Source organism: Erythrolamprus reginae, chromosome 3 (genome assembly GCF_031021105.1).
Source record: "Erythrolamprus reginae isolate rEryReg1 chromosome 3, rEryReg1.hap1, whole genome shotgun sequence".
Taxonomy (NCBI): domain Eukaryota; kingdom Metazoa; phylum Chordata; class Lepidosauria; order Squamata; family Dipsadidae; genus Erythrolamprus; species Erythrolamprus reginae.
Window position 1 is genome coordinate 98,946,853 of NC_091952.1, and position 14,922 is coordinate 98,961,774.

Here is a 14,922-nt window from a genome sequence, read left to right on the forward strand (position 1 = left end):
GTCTTACGCGCTTCTCCTGTAACTCGCGTATAGAGTGAAAGTGTTTTCCGCTCGCTCAGAGCCTGTAGAGAATAAAAGGGATTTTATTTGGAAACCGTGTTTCTCGGTTTATTTCACTCCCCCTCTGAGCAGGAAGCCGGCAGAGGATCAGCCGTTCCCTGAGGGGCCTCAGACGGAATCACAACAGGTTGTAGTCTAGTTCATTTGATTATAATGGGGTTTGTTGACCAGTTATTTGATTTAACCTGATTGATCCCTTATTTCCTATTTTAATGGGAAGACCTTCATGATAATGAATGCACATACATAGAGGCATGAAAAAACGCAGCCTTTAATAATAATTTTAAAAAGGTGCCACACCCTTAAGGATTGGATAGAAAGAAAGAGGTGAGGATCATCCCTTGCAGACTCGAGAGGAGTGTCAAAACTGTGGTCAGCAGTCTGCTCAAACAATTAAAAAATGATTAGGAAGAAACCACCTATCTGCTTGCCAAGCTTAATCATGTTGGAAGGAGCAACTTTCTTTGCCTGAGACTGGGGACAGCCGTTTGGTCGTGCAAGATATAAGTTGCATGAGGTTCATATATAATCTGACAATTATAATAAAGCTTCAAATGTCAAGCAGTGCATGCTTAATTTTGATTATTTATTTACCTTATATGCAATTTCACAGCCATCCAGCTTGGCTGAAATCTTGATTTGGATTAAGAGACGGGCTTATGAGACAATGGAAGAGGGAAGTATTGGCTGACATGCAAAAAGGATGCCTTTGGGACATGTATTACTCAATGTATGTATGTATGTATGTATGTATGTATGTATGTATGTATGTATGTATTTAATTTGTTTAATTTCTCAAACAAAATTGACAAAATTGAACGGGTCCAAAGACGGGCTACAAGAATGGTGGAAGGTCTTAAGCATAAAATGTATCAGGAAAGACTTAATGAATTCAATCTGTATAGTCTGGAGGACAGAAGGAAAAGGGGGGACATGATCGAGACATTTAAATATGTTAAAGGGTTAAATAAGGTTCAGGAGGGAAGTGTTTTTAATATGAAAGTGAACACAAGAACAAGGGGACACAATCTGAAGTTAGTTGGGGGAATGATCAAAGGCAACATGAGAAAATATTATTTTACTGAAAGAGTAGTAGATCCTTGGAACAAACTTCCAGCAGACGTGGTTGGTAAATCCACAGTAACTGAATTTAAACATGCCTGGAATAAATATATATCCATTGTAAGATAAAATACAGGAAATAGTATAAGGGCAGACTAGATGGACCATGAGGTCTTTTTATGCCGTCAGTCTTCTATGTTTCTATGTTTCTATGAATAGTAGGACAGGGACTCTGTGGTGCGCTTATGCACGCCCCTTGCAGACCTCTTAGAAATGGGGAGAAATCTACTGTAGACAGTCCAAGGTCAAAGTTTTTGGGGTTTGGGGAAGAAACCACAGAGTCAGGTAGTGCATTCCAGGCATTGATCACTCTATTGCTGAAGTTGTATTTTCTGCAGTCAAATTTGGAGCAGTTTACATTTAGTTTGCATCTATTACGTGCTTGTGTATTGCTGCAGATGAAGGTGAGGTAGTCATTAACAGGAAGGACATTTTGGTATATGATTTTATGAACTACATTTAGATCAGATCTAAATGTAGTTCTGTATTAATGTATTAATGAAAGTCTATCTGTTGAGAGATCAAATCCAGACTAGGACAATGAACAAAATATATAGCTTGGAAGGAAGAAAAATCATTATGGTTGGGGGCCTTGGGTATGTCCAGCCTGAAGAAAAGGCTGTGGGGCACGGGAGAGGGAAATAATAGCTGTCCTCAAGCAACTGAAGAGCTTTTATGTAGAAGACAGAGCAGAACTGTTTAGACACATTCCAGAAGAAGGAAAAGAAAAGAAAAGATAGGTTTAAATGCAAGGAAGGAAACCTAAATTGAAAGTCATGGGGGTAAAAAAATCCTCATGGTAAGAGCTTTTTCAATAATGTATTTAAGCAGAGCCTGCATGACTTTCTGCTAGAGAGGTAGAATAGCAGGTTTCTGCCCTAGGTGAATTGAGGTTGGACCAGATGATCTTCTAGGACATACTGAGCCATGCATTCTGTAATATACTTGCCCTAAAGTAGAATCATAAGAAAACATAGATTGCAGGAGGAGAGAAAAAATAGAGATAAAAGGATGTGGTGCTCTAACTGGCAGAGAGACAGAGAGAGAGAGTGCTGAAGTGTTGAAATCAGTCATTAAAAATATGTGTGTTCATTGCTTGTTTTAGAACAGTGTTTCTCAACCTTGGCCACTGGAAGATGTGTAAACTTCAACTCCCAGAATTCCCCAACCAGCTCTGCTGGCTGGGGAATTTTGGGTGTTGAAGTCCACACATCTTCCAGCGGCCAAGGTTGAGAAACACTGTTTTAGAATTATATGTGCAGAGATATGGCTAAGAGGATGAGTCCATGGAGGCGAAAGAAGGCATGCAAAACTGTTAAGGAAAGAAAAAGACAGCAGGGAGGAGGAGGCAGTATCAATTTGCAGAAAAGTAGGTGGTATGTTTGAGATCCAAATGTACACAACAAAACTTTTCAGTTGTTACTTTAGGGAACACTATGAGTAACACAGAAACATTTGCATAAACAAGTGCTTGGCAAAATTCCCAAGAAAAACATATAAAAGGCAATTTGGACTGTGAATGTGTCGTTAACTGTGGCACATACATAAATTGATCTGTGCAGAAATGAACCCTATTGTGATTTTGTGAATGCTAGTACTTACTAGCTCACTAGAACTGAAGTGACATGAAAAAAAAAGTTTTTCACTAAAGATTTAGATTGGTCCAAAAAGTATCTTTTGGGGGAAAGGTTTTTCCACGCTGTTGAACTGATTTACTTCTTCAGAATGGGGACGATGCTTAACTAGAATCAGGGGTTACTTGCTTCACAGTGGCTGTAACAGTGTGATGATAACAGGTGCTTCAAATATGCTAGTACAGTGGTACCTCTACTTAAGAACTTAATTCGTTCTGTAACCAGGTCCTTAAGTAGAAAAGTTTGTAAGTAGAAGCAATTTTTCCCATAGGAATCAATGTAAAAGCAAATAATACATGCAAACCCATTAGGAAAGAAATAAAAGCTCGGAATTTGGGTGGGAGGAGGAGGAGGAAGAGGAGGAGGAGGACAGTTGCTGCTGAAGGAAGAAGGTGAGGTGAAGGGAATCAAAAAAATCCCAAACTTTAAGACTTTAAAAAAAAAAAAGAGGGACGCTGAGGCGGCGAGGAGGAGCACACGCCTCCCATACACCCGGCACGAGGCTGCCTCCCATACACTGTGCCAGAGAGAGAAACCCAGGCGCGCAAGAGGGGGAAACCTCCTGCTCCTTTGACCGAAAGGCTGCTGCTGCCGCTACCTGCTTCCTCTTCCTTCTCATGCTGAAGAGCTCCCCTCTCCTCTCGCTCACTCGCTTCATAGCCGGCGCTTTTCCTTCACTGTGGTGACTCCTCGGTTTGGCTGAAGCTGAGTTGATCCAGCCGGGGTGAAGTGCCCCCTTTTGCCTTTCCAAGCCCAGATGCTCTGGGAGGCAACCTTGCGCTGGGTGTATGGGAGGCAATGTGAGAGAGTCACCACAGTGAAGTGGTTTATTCCCTCTCCAAGCGCCCAGAGAAAGGAAAACCCTCAGTTCACTCTGGGCTGTCAAAGCCTCCTTAAGCGCCGCTGAAAGGCTCCTCTGGCAGCCCAGAAAAACCCAAGATGGCCGGGATTAAAGGGGGAATGGCAGGAAAATGGCTAGGCCTTCGTGCTGCTCTCAAATTTCCTGGGAAATTTTTCCGGGCTCGGTTTTTTAAGTAGAAAATGATTCTTGAGAAGAGGCAATAAAATCTTGAACACCGGTTCTTATCTAGAAATGTTTTTAAGTAGGGGCATTCTTAAGTAGAGGTGCCACTGTATATATATCTCATAGACAGATACCTATAGAAGCCTTCCCCAAGCTCTGCTTCTCCCTGAATAATTTGGACTGCAACTCACAACACCACTTCCCCCACAGGGAACTTGGCTAGAAGAAGCTTGATCTATACATCTTTAATTGCAGCTCAACTGAAGGTCATCAACATAGTGTACCTCAATCTTTTCCTCAAAAGCAAAAACAAAAAGTTTTGGTTACACCGATTTCCGGGGTCTCCAGGGCAAAAGTCCCTATCTATTGTTTAAGGTAGATTTCCAAATTAAAGCACTTCCCTACATTACATAGCATAGCATAGCATAGCATAGAATACAATAGAATACAATAGAATTCTTTTATTGGCCAAGTGTGATTGGACACACAAGGAATTTGTTTTTGGTGGATATGCTCTCAGTGTACATGTGTTCATTAGCCACAATTGCAGAGACAGCTCCCATAGACCTTCTAGAATCAACTTCCTTCCCCTTAAAATATTAAAAGTGGTTGATGCCCTTCACTCTACAATTCCCATGTTTATAAGGTAACAATGAAATCATTTATAAACTTTGGTGGAATCAGGAAATCCGACAACAAAATTTGGAACCCTGCATACTCATGGTCTTTTGGAGAATAAATCAGGTCCAGCCTCAGGTCAAATCTTGTCTAGGGAGACTCTAAAGCAGTGGTTCTCAACCTGGGGGTCGGGACCCCTTTAGGGGTCGAATGACCATTTCATGGGGGTCGCCTGAGATCCTGGGAAAAGACAAATTTCTCCTGGTATTAGGAACTAAAACTTCTATTATGGCATCTTGGAACATATTTTTACAATCCGACCAATCAAGCATTTACAGTGGGGGTGTCTCTCTGACCTTCCTGCCAATCAGCTCAAAGCTCTGTTGGGAGAATTGGTGCTAGACTTATGGTTGGGGGTCACCACAACATTAGGAACTGTATTAAGGGGTCGCGGTCTTAGAAAGGTTGAGAACCACTGCTCTAAAGGGTCTATAGGGCTATATTCAACATGTATCCTCATCTTTTTCTGATGGATATTTTTTTTCCAATGCATTAAAAGAGCTAAAATTTCAAGAGGTTCTATTGTCAACATCTTGCAAAAGTAGAAAAGAAGTGGTATACAGTGATAAATGCTTCTCCTACCAGTAAGGGGAAAAAATGGGAAGAAATGGAAACTAAGGAAAAAAAGAGAAGAATCCATTCACTTCCATATGAAATGTTATATGAGAGAGTACATGTTTACTATTTTTTTTTAAATAAGGAGACCATATGTACAGGGGTGGCAAACCTTTTTTTCCTTGGGTGCCGAAAAAGCATGGGCACATGCTATTGTGCATGCCCGAGTGCCCACATCCATAACTATACAATCTGTATAGTCTGCAGGACAGAAGGAAAAGGGGGGACATGATCGAAACATTTAAATATGTTAAAGGGTTAAATAAGGTTCAGGGGAGAAGTGTTTTTAATAGGAAAGTGAACACAAGAACAAGGGGACACAATCTGAAGTTAGTTGGGGGAAAGATCAAAAGCAACATGAGAAAATATTATTTTACTGAAAGAGTAATAGATCCTTGGAACAAACTTCCAGCAGACGTGGTAGATAAATCCACAGTAACTGAATTTAAACATGCCTGGGACAAACATATATCCATCCTAAGATAAAATACAGGAAATAGTATAAGGACAGACTAGATGGACCATGAGGTCTTTTTCTGCCATCAGTCTTCTATGTTTCTATAATCCAATGCCTGGGGAGGGCGAAAACAGTTTCCCCTGCACCTTGGGGGCCCTCTGGAGGCCGGAAACAGCCTGTTTCCCAACTTCTGTTGGGCCCAGTACGCTCATGTTTCGCGCTCTCCAAGCTCCAAATGCTTCCTTGGATCCGGGGGAGGGTAAAAACGCCCACCCCTGTAAAGTTGCAAAGGATACAAAGAAGACAAAGCCAGGTATGAGAGGAGAGAAAAGGATTTTTATTTTTTCAGTGAGCTCTTTTATAATGAACTGTTATCTCTACTCCTACTTCAGTGTGTATATGCGCAGTGTTACAAGATGAAGTAACTTATAATAAGCAGGTGTAATGACAAAGCTTAGGGAGTTTACAGGAAACCTTGACAGCAGATAAGAACATATGTTTTAATGACAGCAGCTAGCGCAGATGATGTCAGTCAGCACGTCCTCCTTAGAGCAATTTGCCCCCAAGGTTGAACCTTCCAAGGTCTACTCAAATCTCTATGCTTGAGCAAAAATCTTGCTAAATCCTGCTAGCTGTATGAAATGAACTGAATTCATATGTAGGCCCTTTGGTCATGTAGGGCATGCCTATCCATGCGACCTCTGACCCACACAAAGAATACTACACTGCCCCATCCCCCCAGAGGCTCTCTGGAAGCCAAAAATGCTCTTCCAGAGCCTCTGTGTGAGCCAAAAATCAGCTGGCCGGTGCATGGTGGAGCTGAGCTAGAGCAACGTCTCGCGTGCCAGCAGATATGGCTCCGCGTGCCACCTGTGGGACCCGTGCCATAGGTTCGCCATCACTGATCTAATGGAAAAAGACAACTTATGGGATACCACCAGAAGGCATCCTAAGAGATTTATCCCTGTGCCACTGTTTGAAGATAAGATGTTTTCAAGTGATCTAATTTTATCTGCTTGGATTCTAGTGTGATCAGGGTAGATTATATTCACAGAACATCCATGGTAGGCTGGGTGGGGTATTACACAAGTTAAAAGCCAACATATCTGAAAGGGTGAAGTTTAAGAAGGCACTGTTAGAATCTCCAATTGAATTATAGAACTGCATGAAACAGATTACAGGTTGCTAGAGAGACTATCAGTGCCTGGCTAAAATACATGATAGCTTCTCCCACCTTTCTGATGACTCTACTGCCCTAGTATTGGTGGGCAGACACAGGACTGGTTTTTCTTCAGTGCTTAGCCGTGAGACGCACAAAGCCGCTGGATTTTGGCCAGGGCTGGCATGGCATATTGTCAACAGCTTCCAAATAATACCTGAACTGTTGGATCTACTTAATTATACTGTGAGGGAGTTCCCCCCCTCCACACATGTTTAGAAAAATCCTGCTTAATTAATTGTGAAGAGGAACAAAATTCTAAACAGGAAAGCTATTCTCTGTGATAAATGATTTTGTACTCTGATGCTCTGAAGAGTGTGCATGACTGAATTTCAATTGCAAAGCACGATGCATGTGAGATAGAAAGAGAGGGGGGATATATTAGTGGAGCATAGAACCAAAAGCTCATTTATGAATGCAGGAACAGCAGCATCATATAAATAAAATCCCCAGCAAATCATGTATATTCCCTCCCTCCTTCCGCCTTGATATGTGTTGGGGATCTTATTGCCATTCTTTTCCACATTGTCAAGCTTGAACTCAACCTGAAAAGAAAAATCTTGATTGAAATCCTGAGATGGTAAATGGATGGGAAGACAGGGACAAAACGGTGCACCTGAAATAGTTACGTGGAAGCAAGAATTTCAGTGCTGCTGTCAACTATAAGTTCTGCAACTCCTTAAACCAGAAATGTCTATTTCAGGATGAGGCAGCTGGCAGTTGTTATCAGGAGTTACTAGTGCTACATCAGCGCCACCCTGTGCTACAAGGCAGGGTATTTTTTTTTTGTGTGTATATGAATTCAAAAGGCTGCACACCACACCTGCAAACTATTCGATTCCAAATGGCTGGGCTTCCTTGTGCTGGCAAAAAAAGGGCAGGGATTCCCCCCCCCCCGAAAAACCAACCCATTCAAATATTGAGTCATGTTATGATTAGGCAAGTCCTTCCAAGTCACAGGTGTGACAGACTGTCGTTGACCCCCGTTCCAGCTGAGATCTTTTAAGACCACCGCCAGCTAACTCGTTTTGTCAGACCTTATGCCGGGTTTCCTTACATTTTATTTTATTTTATTTTATTTTATTTATTATTTTATTATTTTAATTAATTAGTTAATTAATTAATTAATTATTCCATTTTTATGCCGCCCTTCTCCTTTGACTCAGGGCAGCTTACAACATGTTAGTAATAGCACTTTTTAACAGAGCTAGGCTATCGCCCCCACAATCCGGGTCCTCATTTTATCCACCTCGGAAGGATGGAAGGCTGAGTCAACCTTCAGATCTACAGTCACCTTCAGTGGCCTGCAGTACAGCACTCAACCTGCTGCGCCACCCCGGCTCATTAATTAATTTATTTATTTATTTATTTATTTTGTCCAATACAAATTGAAAGTTAAAGAGAATAAAAACATGTAGTAGTAAATATCAGGGAAAGGATAGAAGAAAAGATATGAGAATAGAATATGTCAATGAAGAGCAGAGGAAAGGATATATGAATGGGAGAAAAGATATATAAAATATAGGAGAGACAATTGGACAGGGGACGGAAGGCACCCTAGTGCACTTATGCAATAAAATAAAAATTAATAAAATAAATAAATAAAAATAAAATAAATAAAAATAAATAAAATAAAAATAAATAAAGTAAGCAATAATTTCCTTACTTAAGGATGGTTCTGAAGTCATGGTTCTACTTGACCTTCATTGACCCTCTTAATTGTTACATCATACTAATTCTCAAACAGAAGGCAAGATGCAGAAAAGAAGCAAACCAACCAATTGCAAATTATGTTATATTCCCTTTCCCCCCCCTAGGGAGAAGGAAAGTGTTGCTTGGGAAAACAGTTCCATGATGAGAAGTACACACAGACCTGCCAAATTGGTGATTGGAATAATTGCTGAATAGTCTGTTTTGGAGAACAATAAGGAGTGTAATGATTTGTTCAACATTATAAATACATACAAGAACAACATACCGTATAAGATGCACTGGAGTATAAGACGCACTTTAGTTTTGGGGGAGGAAAGGGGGGAAAAATTCAGCCTCTGCCTCCCAGCAATTTGCCAAACAGCAAACAGTACAGATGATATACACTGTTTTGCTGTGTATTTCTGAGCATGTGTGCTTGACCCATAGAAATAGCAAAGAACTGGAGAAATGTACATTATGGCAGTATATTAATGCCAGAAAGTTTTCTTAAATGTAGTCACACTAACTCCTCACAGGTCAAGCATTTATTTTAAAAAGCTTCTTCATTTTGTTAAGTTGTCTAGAACAATAATAAAGCAGTCTTTAAAAAATAAGTCTAATAATTTACAGACATTTATAGTTAGGAGATAAATTGCTGGGAGGCAGAGGCCAAAGGATGGGTGGCTGGGTGGGGCTATATATAAGAAGCACCCAGGTTGTCACCCTTTTGGGGGGGAGTGTAAAAAGGTGACTCTTGTACTCTGAAAAATACATTAGTTGTATGGATTGTCAGCATAGTACAAAAATGCAGATAACAGTACTATTTGAAGATGTTTTCTAGAGCAGGCTTGGATTTTCTTCTTTCAAAGGCAGGATATAAATCAATATTTTAATAGAATAGAATAGAATAGAATTTTATTGGCCAAGTGTGATTAGACACACAAGGAATTTGTCTTGGTGCATATTGTCTCAGCGTACATAAAAGAAAAAGTATCAGCTAGCCATATGAGAAAGCACTTGGAAATATATATATTTTTACATTAAATTATTTCTTATATGTTAAAGGTTCCTATCCAAATTAATATTTAATGCTAAGGTCTCTGTGTTGCAGTTTGTTTCTGCACATTATAAAAAGAAAAGGAAAACAATAGAGAAGGCACATTTTCGGGGCCCACAAAACTTAGATTTCTAATGATTGATTCCCACCGCAAGCTTTCCCTGCAAGATGTGTTGAGCAGGACAATATCAGCAGGAAGAGATGTTCCTTCAGATAGCTCAGCCCCATGACATGAAGGGCTTTAAGTGTTTTTAAAAAATAACACTTTGACTTGCACCTGAAAGCAAACAGAACACCAATGAAGCCCCTCGGAGCAGAAATGTAATACAGTGGTACCTCATGATACGAACCCCTCATCATATGAACTTTTCGAGATACAAAACCAGGGTTCGGAATTTTTTTGCCTCTTTTTACGAACTTTTTTCACCTTACGAACCTGCCAAGCTGCCACTGAGATTCCCCCCTCTGGACTTTCGTTGCAAGCCACGCACATGTTTTTGCGATCCTGTGATCCCCTGAGGCTCCCCTCCATGGGAAACCCCACCTCCTGACTTCCCCGTTTTTGCAATGCTGTAGGGAAATCCCAGGAGGGGAATCCCAGGATAGCAAAAACAGGCGCTCTGCTGGGCAGAGTAGGGGGGGACAAAAACAGAAAGAAAAGACTTATGGAGCTCAAGGGAGAAGAAAGGTGTGGGGGAGATGAAGAGAGTGAGGTGGGCAAAAACGGGAGGGAAAGGCTCATGGAGCTCAAGGGAGAAGAAAGGTGTGGGGGAGATGAGGAGAGAAAGGTGGGCAAAAACGGGAGGGAAAGGCTCATGGAGCTCAAGGGAGAAGAAAGGTGTGGGGGAGATGAGGAGAGAAAGGTGGGCAAAAACGGGAGGGAAAGGCTCATGGAGCTCAAGGGAGAAGAAAGGTGTGGGGGAGATGAGGAGAGAGAAGTGGGCAAAAACGGGAGGGAAAGACTCATGGAGCTCAAGGGAGGAGAAAGATGTGGGGGAGATGAGGAGAGTGAGGTGGACAAAAATGGGAAGAAAAGGCTCATGGATCTCAAGGGCGGAGAAAGATGTGGGGGAGATGAGGAGAGAGAAGTGGGCAAAAACGGGAGGGAAAGGCTCATGGAGCTCAAGGGAGAAGAAAGGTGTGGGGGAGATGAGGAGAGAGAAGTGGGCAAAAACGGGAGGGAAAGGCTCATGGAGCTCAAGGGAGGAGAAAGGTGTGGGGGAGATGAGGAGAGAGAAGTGGGCAAAAACGGGAGGGAAAGGCTCATGGAGCTCAAGGGAGAAGAAAGGTGTGGGGGAGATGAGGAGAGAGAAGTGGGCAAAAACGGGAGGGAAAGGCTCATGGAGCTCAAGGGAGAAGAAAGGTGTGGGGGAGATGAGGAGAGAGAAGTGGGCAAAAACGGGAGGGAAAGGCTCATGGAGCTCAAGGGAGAAGAAAGGTGTGGGGGAGATGAGGAGAGAGAAGTGGGCAAAAACGGGAGGGAAAGGCTCATGGAGCTCAAGGGAGAAGAAAGGTGTGGGGGAGATGAGGAGAGAGAAGTGGGCAAAAACGGGAGGGAAAGGCTCATGGAGCTCAAGGGAGAAGAAAGGTGTGGGGGAGATGAGGAGAGAGAAGTGGGCAAAAACGGGAGGGAAAGGCTCATGGAGCTCAAGGGAGAAGAAAGGTGTGGGGGAGATGAGGAGAGAGAAGTGGGCAAAAACGGGAGGGAAAGGCTCATGGAGCTCAAGGGAGAAGAAAGGTGTGGGGGAGATGAGGAGAGAGAAGTGGGCAAAAACGGGAGGGAAAGGCTCATGGAGCTCAAGGGAGAAGAAAGGTTTGGGGGAGATGAGGAGAGAGAAGTGGGCAAAAATGGGAGGGAAAGGCTCATGGAGCTCAAGGGAGAAGAAAGGTGTGGGGGAGATGAGGAGAGAGAAGTGGGCAAAAACGGGAGGGAAAGGCTCATGGAGCTCAAGGGAGAAGAAAGGTGTGGGGGAGATGAGGAGAGAAAGGTGGGCAAAAACGGGAGGGAAAGGCTCATGGAGCTCAAGGGAGAAGAAAGGTGTGGGGGAGATGAGGAGAGAGAAGTGGGCAAAAACGGGAGGGAAAGACTCATGGAGCTCAAGGGAGGAGAAAGATGTGGGGGAGATGAGGAGAGTGAGGTGGACAAAAACGGGAAGAAAAGGCTCATGGATCTCAAGGGCGGAGAAAGGTGTGGGGGAGATGAGGAGAGAGAAGTGGGCAAAAACGGGAGGGAAAGGCTCATGGAGCTCAAGGGAGAAGAAAGGTGTGGGGGAGATGAGGAGAGAGAAGTGGGCAAAAACGGGAGGGAAAGGCTCATGGAGCTCAAGGGAGGAGAAAGGTGTGGGGGAGATGAGGAGAGAGAAGTGGGCAAAAACGGGAGGGAAAGGCTCATGGAGCTCAAGGGAGAAGAAAGGTGTGGGGGAGATGAGGAGAGAGAAGTGGGCAAAAACGGGAGGGAAAGGCTCATGGAGCTCAAGGGAGAAGAAAGGTGTGGGGGAGATGAGGAGAGAGAAGTGGGCAAAAACGGGAGGGAAAGGCTCATGGAGCTCAAGGGAGAAGAAAGGTGTGGGGGAGATGAGGAGAGAGAAGTGGGCAAAAACGGGAGGGAAAGGCTCATGGAGCTCAAGGGAGAAGAAAGGTGTGGGGGAGATGAGGAGAGAGAAGTGGGCAAAAACGGGAGGGAAAGGCTCATGGAGCTCAAGGGAGAAGAAAGGTGTGGGGGAGATGAGGAGAGAGAAGTGGGCAAAAACGGGAGGGAAAGGCTCATGGAGCTCAAGGGAGAAGAAAGGTGTGGGGGAGATGAGGAGAGAGAAGTGGGCAAAAACGGGAGGGAAAGGCTCATGGAGTTCAAGGGAGAAGAAAGGTGTGGGGGAGATGAGGAGAGAGAAGTGGGCAAAAACGGGAGGGAAAGGCTCATGGAGCTCAAGGGAGAAGAAAGGTGTGGGGGAGATGAGGAGAGAGAAGTGGGCAAAAACGGGAGGGAAAGGCTCATGGAGCTCAAGGGAGAAGAAAGGTGTGGGGGAGATGAGGAGAGAGAAGTGGGCAAAAACGGGAGGGAAAGGCTCATGGAGCTCAAGGGAGAAGAAAGGTGTGGGGGAGATGAGGAGAGAGAAGTGGGCAAAAACGGGAGGGAAAGGCTCATGGAGCTCAAGGGAGAAGAAAGGTGTGGGGGAGATGAGGAGAGAGAAGTGGGCAAAAACGGGAGGGAAAGGCTCATGGAGCTCAAGGGAGAAGAAAGGTGTGGGGGAGATGAGGAGAGAGAAGTGGGCAAAAATGGGAGGGAAAGGCTCATGGAGCTCAAGGGAGAAGAAAGGTGTGGGGGAGATGAGGAGAGAGAAGTGGGCAAAAACGGGAGGGAAAGACTCATGGAGCTCAAGGGAGGAGAAAGGTGTGGGGGAGATGAGGAGAGAGAAGTGGGCAAAAACGGGAGGGAAAGGCTCATGGAGCTCAAGGGAGAAGAAAGGTGTGGGGGAGATGAGGAGAGAGAAGTGGGCAAAAACGGGAGGGAAAGGCTCATGGAGCTCAAGGGAGAAGAAAGGTGTGGGGGAGATGAGGAGAGAGAAGTGGGCAAAAACGGGAGGGAAAGGCTCATGGAGCTCAAGGGAGAAGAAAGGTGTGGGGGAGATGAGGAGAGAGAAGTGGGCAAAAACGGGAGGGAAAGGCTCATGGAGCTCAAGGGAGAAGAAAGGTGTGGGGGAGATGAGGAGAGAGAAGTGGGCAAAAACGGGAGGGAAAGGCTCATGGAGCTCAAGGGAGAAGAAAGGTGTGGGGGAGATGAGGAGAGAGAAGTGGGCAAAAACGGGAGGGAAAGACTCATGGAGCTCAAGGGAGGAGAAAGATGTGGGGGAGATGAGGAGATTGAGGTGGACAAAAACGGGAAGAAAAGGCTCATGGATCTCAAGGGCGGAGAAAGGTGTGGGGGAGATGAGGAGAGAGAAGTGGGCAAAAACGGGAGGGAAAGGCTCATGGAGCTCAAGGGAGAAGAAAGGTGTGGGGGAGATGAGGAGAGAGAAGTGGGCAAAAACGGGAGGGAAAGGCTCATGGAGCTCAAGGGAGGAGAAAGGTGTGGGGAAGATGAGGAGAGAGAAGTGGGCAAAAACGGGAGGGAAAGGCTCATGGAGCTCAAGGGAGAAGAAAGGTGTGGGGGAGATGAGGAGAGAGAAGTGGGCAAAAACGGGAGGGAAAGGCTCATGGAGCTCAAGGGAGAAGAAAGGTGTGGGGGAGATGAGGAGAGAGAAGTGGGCAAAAACGGGAGGGAAAGACTCATGGAGCTCAAGGGAGAAGAAAGGTGTGGGGGAGATGAGGAGAGAGAAGTGGGCAAAAACGGGAGGGAAAGGCTCATGGAGCTCAAGGGAGAAGAAAGGTGTGGGGGAGATGAGGAGAGAGAAGTGGGCAAAAACGGGAGGGAAAGGCTCATGGAGCTCAAGGGAGAAGAAAGGTGTGGGGGAGATGAGGAGAGAGAAGTGGGCAAAAACGGGAGGGAAAGGCTCATGGAGCTCAAGGGAGAAGAAAGGTGTGGGGGAGATGAGGAGAGAGAAGTGGGCAAAAACGGGAGGGAAAAGCTCATGGAGCTCAAGGGAGAAGAAAGGTGTGGGGGAGATGAGGAGAGAGAAGTGGGCAAAAACGGGAGGGAAAGGCTCATGGAGCTCAAGGGAGAAGAAAGGTGTGGGGGAGATGAGGAGAGAGAGGTGGGCAAAAACGGGAGGGAAAGGCTCATGGAGCTCAAGGGAGAAGAAAGGTGTGGGGGAGATGAGGAGACAAAGGTGGGCAAAAACGGGAGGGAAAGGCTCATGGAGCTCAAGGGAGAAGAAAGGTGTGGGGGAGATGAGGAGAGAAAGGTGGGCAAAAACGGGAGGGAAAGGCTCATGGAGCTCAAGGGAGAAGAAAGGTGTGGGGGAGATGAGGAGAGAAAGGTAGGCAAAAACGGGAGGGAAAGGCTCATGGAGCTCAAGGGAGAAGAAAGGTGTGGGGGAGATGAGGAGAGAAAGGTGGGCAAAAACGGGAGGGAAAGGCTCATGGAGCTCAAGGGAGAAGAAAGGTGTGGGGGAGATGAGGAGAGAGAAGTGGGCAAAAACGGGAGGGAAAGACTCATGGAGCTCAAGGGAGGAGAAAGATGTGGGGGAGATGAGGAGAGTGAGGTGGACAAAAACGGGAAGAAAAGGCTCATGGATCTCAAGGGCGGAGAAAGGTGTGGGGGAGATGAGGAGAGAGAAGTGGGCAAAAACGGGAGGGAAAGGCTCATGGAGGTCAAGGGAGAAGAAAGGTGTGGGGGAGATGAGGAGAGAGAAGTGGGCAAAAACGGGAGGGAAAGGCTCATGGAGCTCAAGGGAGGAGAAAGGTGTGGGGGAGATGAGGAGAGAGAAG